The sequence below is a fragment of the Calonectris borealis genome, chromosome 24 (genome assembly GCF_964195595.1).
Source record: "Calonectris borealis chromosome 24, bCalBor7.hap1.2, whole genome shotgun sequence".
Lineage (NCBI taxonomy): Eukaryota > Metazoa > Chordata > Aves > Procellariiformes > Procellariidae > Calonectris > Calonectris borealis.
In genome coordinates this window covers 8,813,495-8,821,196 of record NC_134335.1, presented here as the reverse complement: position 1 = coordinate 8,821,196, position 7,702 = coordinate 8,813,495, and the positions used below count along the sequence as shown (strand labels likewise).

Genomic DNA, 7,702 nt, shown 5'->3' with positions numbered 1-7,702 from the left:
GTATTACTATTATTGCTATTATTATTTTATTTCAAGTATTAAACTCTTCTTATCACTACCCGTGAGTTTTCTTGCTTTTGCTCTTCTGATTCTCTCCCCCATCCCATTGCTGGGGGGAGGGCGAGTGAGCGGCTGTGTGGTGCTTAGTTGCCCACTGGGGTTAAACCATGACAGGGGTCCACCACAAAGATGGTTGCCATTCTGTCACATGCTCTGAGCTAAAACTGGCTCATCCTGGGACATGGTGCCACCCACGCACGCAACCTGCAGTCCAGAAGTACCCCTGAAAAGACCTCGACGGCCTGCATTAACACACCGGCATGCACTTCAGATGTAAACACTGCCAAGTCATCTCTTATTTGCAACAGATACGGAGGACCAAATTCTGCAAATCTAGCCTTACTTCTACTGAAACTTTCCTTACAGTCAGCTCGTCTTCTCTTTCTGTAAACTGTAGTGAAGACCTGTTCTAGCGCAAAGGCTTGAACCCTGCCTACGGTGAAGAAGCCCCAGTTTTCTTTCCTCACTGCTGTCTTGCTTCCCAAAAATCAATCAATACCAAAACTCTGTATGAACGTTGCACAAAAAAGCCAATTGCAAATGCTTTTACTTGCTACTAGTTTTGTCAGGGAAGGAACTAGCTTCTCCCGCTAGTTTTGCTACAGTTTCATGACCTTTAAAGACGCCACTTCTTACCTTTGCTACGCCAATACAGCCTCACAGCTCAGCAAAATCATACTGCAGGTAGGAAACCTTCACCGTACAAAGACAGGCACGCTACAGGAATACGTCACTCTCAAAGAACAGACTCTTGCAACCACTCCTCCCTTTGCTTAGCAAAGTTTAGGGCGTGTTAGAAAACAACAACAACAACAAAAGAGCAGGGTTCTCTCTCACATTTTACGGAGCTCATGCTATCAGCTGTTCAACATTAAGTCCAACTCCAGCCTGAACCCCAGAATAAGAAATGCCATCTTAAAATGTCTGGAAAAAGGGAGGGCTTTGAAGTGGCAAGACCAGAGAACGTTCACGAAAGCACCATCATGGAAGTACACATCCCTTATCACAGACCAACTGCACGGTGAGCTAAGTGAGTGACGTTGTCTGCTCATTTGCAGCTCAGGGTCTCTTTTTTCATTAGCGCCGAGCACGTAGGTTGGAATTGGAGCTGAGAAGAAAACCATATGCAGTCAGTCTGGTCTCGTTCAAGTTCACGTTTACTAGGAATCGCAGCAGGTCCCATCTGTCTCTCCAGACCCCAACACCACTTCTGTGCAGCGACCCGAGGAGCAATGAGTGCAGAACAAGAAACCTTCCTTCAAAATAAGGCCCACAGCCTGCTCTTGCAACAGGACGCACAGAGCACCAGCTGAGAACAACCTCTGCTTTAACTATGCCTAGCTCCACTGCCTACGTAAGGAGACCAGCTCCTAAATGATCCCTAGCCCTAAAACCACAGATCTTCCCTAGGGCAATGCTAAGGAAATACCAGAGAGAAATAGGGATGAGGAGCCCTGCAGAGAGATGGAGGAAGAAAAAGTAGGGTCAAGGAGCAGGACAGAGAGGCAGAGATGGGCGTGGGGAAGGAGAGGAAGAAGGAAGGGGGGGCTAGGGAAAGACAGGGACAGGGAGCAGGACGTCCAGATGGAGAAAGAGAAGGAAGGACAGGGAGCAGGACAAAGGGACTGAGAAATAAAGAGAGGGTCAGATCCTGATGGAGACCAAGAAGGGGGGAAAAAGCCAGCAACGGGCTGGAGGACAGAGACAGGGGAAGAGGAAAAGAGGACTGAGAAGCAGAAAAGAGGAAGAGAGAACAAATAAAAGGGAGAGCCAGCTGGACGGGGCAGGGGAGTACAACAAGAAACGATGGGACAGGCAGCGGGACAGAGAAACAAAGACAGAAAAGATGGGGACAGGAAGCAGGGCAGAGGGACAGCGAGAGGAAAAAAGGGGCAGGGAGCAGGACAGAGGTGGAAAAAGAAGCAGCAGGAACAGAGGGGGAGAGAGAAGAAAAAGAAAGGTGGGAAGAAGGATGGGGGGCAGAGAGGGAAAGACAAGGAAAGGGAGTAGGACACAGATTGTCAGGGAAAGACAAGGACAGGGAGCAGGACAGGGCGATACAGAGAGAGAAGAAAGGCACAGGGAGGCAGGACAAAGGGAAAGACAGGCAAAACTAAGGGACGGGGAGCAGGACACAGAAGGAGGTAAAAGAGCCTGGGCTGGGCAGCAGGACAGAGAGATGGAAGGAAAAAACAGCACTGGGCGGCAGGACAGAGATGGAGTGACAAATAGCCGCGGCAGGGAGCAGGACAAAGTGAGAGAGGAGGGGAACCTGGAAAGGGAGTAGGACAGAAAAATAGGGTGGGGGAGAGACAGGGAGCGGGACAGAGAAACAGAGAGAGACTTAGAGGGCCAGGGAGCAGGGCAGAGAGATGGAGCAAGAAGGGGAACAGAGATGGGCGGCAGAACAAAGGGAAGGAGAGACAAGAACGGGGAACAGGGAGCAAGACAAAGGGACAGGAGAGGAAAAAACCAGTGACGGGTGCAGGACCGAGATGGAGGAATTTAAAAGAAGAGGCCAGAATGACAGCGAGAGAAAAAAGGAAGAGGGGGCAGGACACCACTGGAGGACAAAAGCAGCTGTGATGGGCAGTGGGACAGAGAGACGAAGAAAGGAAAACTAGAGAGCGAGAGAGAGAGGAAAGAAGGCACAGCCAGCTGGACAGGGGGGTTTAGTGAGAAAGGGTGGGGCAGGGAATGGGACAGAGAGAAAGAGAGAAAAGAGAATAAGGACCGAAGGACAGCAAGAGAAAGAAAAGGACAGGGATCTGGACAAAGATGGAGAAAGAAGCAGCAGGAAAAGAGGAAGAGAGGCAGAAAGAGGGAGACGGAGGCAGGAAGAGAGAGAGAGCTAAGGGCTAGGGGCAGGATAGAGATCGCAAGAAAACCTGCGGTGGGCAGAAGAAAGGAGAGGGAGTAAAAAGGAATAGGGGCAGGGAGAAGGACAGAGTGACAGCCAAGAATAACAACGAAGAGAAAGAGAGGAAGAAGGACAGTGAGCAGCACAGAGGGATGGGGAAAGAAAGAGAGGTCTCAGGAGCCCTGCAGAGAGATGGAGGAAGCGGGCAGGGGAAGGGTCAGGGAGCAGCAGAGAGAGACAGAAGAGAGATGAACAGGAAGAAGGACAGGGCCAGTGGGATACAGAATGGAAAACCGCAGTGACAGTGAGCAGGGCGGGGGGGGAGGCAGAGAGAGAGAGAAGCAGAAGGAGGGAGAAGGGAAGACAAGGGCAGGGATCGGGACATACAGGCAGAGAGAGACAAATCACGACAGGGAACAGGCCAGAGAGACTGTGAAAAACAGAGCGGGATGCAGACCAGGACAAAGAGACAGAGAAGAAACAACAGCAGTGTGCTGCAGGGCAGAGACAGAGGAAGGCAAAAAGAGGGACAGGGAGCAGGAGGGAGGGGCAGCAAGAAAAAGACAGGGGCGGGTAGAGCGACAGGGAAAGAGGGACTTGGAGAAGAGAGGACGGGGAGCAGAACACAGCAATAGAAGAAGAGAGGTATGGGGAAGTGAAAAAAATGACACAGAGGGAAATGGGAGGGGGGGGCTGGGAGGGACTGCGATGCAGAAGAGGGGTGACACGGCCCCGAGGGGCTGGGACTCACCGCAGCTCCCGCTCTCTGCACTGCCAGGCAAATGTTACAGTTCAAGCACTTCTTTCTCTGTCCGTCTGTCCTTTCCTCCCTTCCTCTTCGGTAGCTCCACTTGCGTGCCTGTCCTCACCTCAGCTGGGCCGCAGCTGGAGCAGAGCCCGCACCTCCCAAGACCAACATGGCTGCCCAGCAGCCCCGTGCCCCGGGCCTACAGCTCCCGGCATGCCCCGGGAACCAACATGGCCGCCCGGCAGCCCATGCCCCGGGCCTACAGCTCCCAGCATGCCATGGGGCGCGGCTTCCGGCTGCCTGGCCTGAGAGGCGGCTCAGGGCCACGCCAGGGCTGGGGCGCTGCTTCCTGGATCCCGTGGCAGCGATGGGCACAGGGACAGGCTGCCAGATCCCGGGGCCAGGTACGTGTGCGGGCTGTCAGGGTCACCTCTGCCTGGTTTTTCCCAGCGAAGCCCCAGGAGGTGCCGAGGCTGCAGCCCTGGGGCCGAGGCTCCAGGAGCCGGGCATTTCTGCGGGCGCTGCTCCCTGCCAGGCCCCACCGCCAGCTGCCGGCTGCCTGGGGCTTCTCCCCGTTGTCTCCATCTCTGCTTTCCGCCAGCGCCGGGGGCTCCGCAGGACATCTTGCCCGCTCCCCGCCACCGTGCTGACCCACGTCTGCAGCTGGTCTGTGGTGTCCACGTCAGACAGCTCATTTGGGGGTGGCAGGTCTCTCCTGAAGCACCCTGGGAACGGGGACAGAGCAAACGCCATCCCTCCCTTCCGACCTTTGTCCCCAGGGAGACCCAGTGGAGACGGACCGTGCGCTGGAGAGCGTCCTGCAGGGAGGTGACAGCCGTTGGCAGAGAGGTGCTGAGAGCCACCTGACAGCAAAGGCGTCCGGTGGCCGCAGAGCATCCCAGGTGAGCTGTGAGTTCCCCCGTGAGAGACCCTGCTCCCAGGGAGCACCTCCCCAGAGAGCAAAGGCCGTATCCAGCCAGCTGGTGCTGGGTACGGCTACCCCAAGGGGTCTTTGCAGGGGGGACGGGGTCACCTGCCTGGTGGCTCTAACACAGACATGATGAGCTGAAGCCCTGTGGCCATGGCTGACCGGTTCAAAGTCTCCGAGTGCCTCCGCCTTTCTCCCCAGGAGTGTCCAACCTGGGCACTTTTTCAGGGCGTGACGGATGATGTGAAGATGGATGCTGGTGCTGTCCTGGTGGATCTTCCACTTGGGCACGGTGGGCACCCCCACTTCAGAGTTGTGGTGTCTGAGATCTGGGGCCACCTGAAGAGAGAGACCTCCAGGGAGTTTGTGTTCAATGTTTTGATATCTTGGGGCTACAATGTGCTAGGGCTATGGGGCGCTAGGGTTCCAGCGTGCTAGGGTTATGGGGTTTGAGGGTTATGGGAGTTTACGCGACTTAGGATTAAAGCATGTTATTGTTATGGTCAGGATCTGGGTTTGCAAGCGCTGGGTTCCTGGGGTTAGGTTGGTTTTGCCTTATGTTGTGTTCTGGGTGGTCTTTTTTTTGGAAAGTCCTTTTGTAGCTTGCTTGCATTTTTAGGGTTTGGAGAGGGGTCTTTGTTTTTTGTGTGATGTGTCTTCTGCTTGTTTTTTTGCTGTCCTTGTGGTTTGTGTTGCATTTTCTGTCTTGTGACCACCGTTTGTGGTCTAATCTGTGTGACCGGGCCGGGCAGTGTCACTTCTGTTGTGGTCCAGCTCATTTCCACTGAGTCACTAGGGAGGTGGTTAGGTATGGAGGGCTTGCAGTTTGTGGAGAATGACTGCCAGACGACCGACAGCCACTTCTGGGGTGTGGGAGGAGTTTGGGTCCATAGGTAATGACTGCCGGAGGACTAAGTGTACTTCTGAATTTGTGTGGACTCCCAAAGAAATGGTGGGATGCCACCAGCGGCACAGAAGGACAAGGGCTTCCCCAAGGGTACATGGCTTGTTGGTTATTGCTTTTGAGTAAGCAACTGAGTAATTTTGAGTAAGTCTTGTGAGGGGTAGTGGACTCAAGGGGAGACCTTGTGTTCCTCATCAGTGCCTCAGGGGTTTCCTGTCATGTTTTGTTTGTTTGCTTTTTGTTTGCTGTGCTGAATTTAAAAGGCTTATTGTAGCTCTTTGGATTTCTGTCCTTAAAGGAAGTCTCTAGGATTTCTACCCAGGAGCGAGATGTCCAGAAGGGACTGTCCTTGTACACTGATGTCAGCCTTCCGTCTAGAGCACTGTCTGGTGGTGGTGTATTTTAATGGTAATGTAACTCAAATGCATCTTAAATATAGAGGCTTTGCCGTTGTTCCTGCTATGCCTGGGGGACGATTCTCAGCAGCTCATAAACAGTGTGTTCTGCTGTGCTTTACCCGTTAGAAATAATCTGTCACCAGAAATGTCTTCCTTAGTGCCTGCACAGAGCAAGAACCTCCAGTAGCAAGGGCATGCTGACCCTTGGGCAGCTTCAAAGCGACGGATAAATGTAAATAGGTTAAAAATCCAGTCCTATGGTAGCAGTGTGTGCGTCAAAGTTCACCTGACTCTCCACGCTTACTCAGCCTGTCACAAATTTTTGCGGGTAAGGGTGGATGAAGTCAGTATAAGCAGGTGTTGTAACTGGCCAGGCAGATCATCTAAAGAAACGAAACGTTACCTTTGCTTGGAGTGCCATGCCTTTAGATATGGGGGTGTATTGCCTTTCCTTCCCTGGTGTGAGCACAGAGAACTGAGAGGTGTTTCCATCGGGGGGAGGGAAACCCATCCAACAGTCATCACAAGCCTCAGAGCATGTGGTCCTTGATGGAGGCGTAAGTGCTTGGGACAGTTTTACTTCTAAGCCCTAAGCCCTAAGCCTAACCCTAAAACGAAACCCTAAGCCTATCCCTAACCCTAAACCCGAACCATAATCCTAACCCCGACCCTAACCCTAACCCTAACGATACCCTAAGCCTAACCCTAACCCTAGCCCCTAACCCTAACATTAAGATAAGGCCAGGAAGCAGGACACGGCGATAGAAAAAAGAGAAGGAGAGGGAGCAGGAGAAAGAGATGGAGAGAAAGGAAAAAATAGCAGCAGGCTATAGGACAGACAGGGAGGAATTAGAAACTACAGACAGGGAGAGAGACAGAGAAAGAGAAAGCAAAAAATAGTGATGGGCTAAAGGCAGAGAGGGAGGAGTTAAAAAATGGGGGCAGGGGACTGGTCTGTGGCCATAAACATAAATGGTCATTGGCTTCTTTGACTGAACTTTCCATGAATGCCACCAGATACACTCAAGCACCCTGAGATGTCCCCTCCCTTTGCTGGCCCTGCACCGCGGGCAGCCGAGCGCCACACGGCCAAGCCCGCTGCATCTGCCCCAGGCTGTCTTGCCCTGGCTGGCTGCTGACAGGAGGGGACACCAGGTGGTGACCGCCTGGGGGGTGACAGGAGGGACACCAGGTGGTGACAGCCTGGGGGGTGACAGGAGGGACACCAGGTGGTGACCGCCTGGGGGGTGACAGGAGGGACACCAGGTGGTGACAGCCTGGGGGGTGACAGGAGGGGACACCAGGTGGTGACCGCCTGGGGGGTGACAAGAGGGACACCGGGCAGTGGCAGGCCTGGGGGGTGACAGGAGGGACATCAGGTGGTGACAGCCTAGGGGGGTGACAGGAGGGACACTGGGCAGGGACAGGCCTGGGGGGTGACAGGAGGGACACCAGGCAGTGACAGGCCTGGGGGGTGGCAGGACACCGGGTGGTGACAGGCCAGGGGACAGCAGGGAGACCAGCGGCCCGGGGTGGTGACAGCGCCCGGGGCTGACGGGCCCCCCCTCCCCTCGGGGGCGCTTGGTGTTAGGATGAAGAGCGCGGGGCTGCCACGCCCACGTGACGCGGGCCTTTTGTCATAATGCGCTGGGTCACGTGAGGCGGGGGGTGGGTGCAGTGTGCCGTTGCGTGTGCACAGTGACACGCTCGCAGCGGCCCGTGCGGTTGTCGGCCAGGAAGGCCATGGCGGAGCGCCGCAGCCTCTGAGCGCCCCCGGCCCGCTCGAGCTCAGCCCGCGCTGCTT

At 54.6% G+C, this 7,702-nt stretch overlaps 1 long non-coding RNA gene across 1 annotated transcript; it reads left to right on the top strand.

The window, feature by feature from the left end:
• The first annotated feature begins 3,979 nt into the window (after positions 1 to 3,979).
• On the top strand, positions 3,980 to 5,917 carry LOC142092653 (uncharacterized). The gene is made up of 3 exons (XR_012677145.1): positions 3,980 to 4,072; positions 4,448 to 4,570; positions 5,799 to 5,917. It is a non-coding gene; the product is annotated as an uncharacterized LOC142092653 (long non-coding RNA).
• Positions 5,918 to 7,702: the final 1,785 nt, after the last annotated feature.